Consider the following 850-nt stretch of genomic DNA (forward strand, 5'->3'; position numbering starts at 1 on the left):
GCGGCGGCGGGCTGGTCAGCACCGCCAAGGATTATTTGCACTTCGCCCAGATGCTCCTGAATGGGGGCGAGTGGAACGGTGGGGAGGGAGGGAGGGAGGAAGGGAGGGAGGAAGGGAGGGAGGGAAGGATTGCTTGCTCTCATGGTTGGCCAGGCACCTGATGCCGGGTCTTGCTGCTTCAAAGGAGCCTTGAAAACACGTCATCCCAATTCCTTCTCCTCCTCCCCCTCCCTCCCTCCTTCCCTTCCTCTTCCCCCTCCTCCGTCCTTTCCTTTTTCTTCCTCCTCCCTCCCTCCTTCCCTTCTTCCTCCTTCCTTCCCAGGCGCGCAAGTCCTCAAGCTGGACTCCGTGATGGAGATGTGGACGTCACAACTGCCGCCCTCCCTTATGCCCTTCAAGGTGCGAGCTTCCTCTTTCTCCATTCCTCTTGATTGGCCTTCCCGCTCCGCTTTCTATCGCCCTTGCATTCCGTATTCACCCTCTTGAAGATTCCTTCTCCCTTTTTCCTTCTCTCTTCTTGTCCTTCCCTTCGACTTTCCTCTGCCTCCCTCCCACCTTCCCTCGCTTCCTCCCGTCCGCACTCCCTTCCTCCCTTCGCCTCCCTTATCCCTCTAGATGGGGGGCAATGTCTTCAAGAACTCCGACTTTGGCTTCGGTAAGAGGAGAAGGAAGGGAGAAAGGAAGGGAGGAAGAGAGGGAGGGAGAAAGAGAGGGAGGGAGGAAGGGAGGGTGGCATGGACACCAGTCGAAGGGCAGATTGCCCACAGGCCTCAGGATTCAAAGAGAGAGGGAGGCGCCATGAGGACTACCACGAAATTGACCACGGCACTCCCCCTCCTTCCCCCCTCCC

The sequence above is a fragment of the Nannochloropsis gaditana genome (genome assembly GCF_000240725.1).
Source record: "Nannochloropsis gaditana CCMP526 unplaced genomic scaffold scaffold199, whole genome shotgun sequence".
NCBI lineage: Eukaryota > Eustigmatophyceae > Eustigmatales > Monodopsidaceae > Microchloropsis > Microchloropsis gaditana.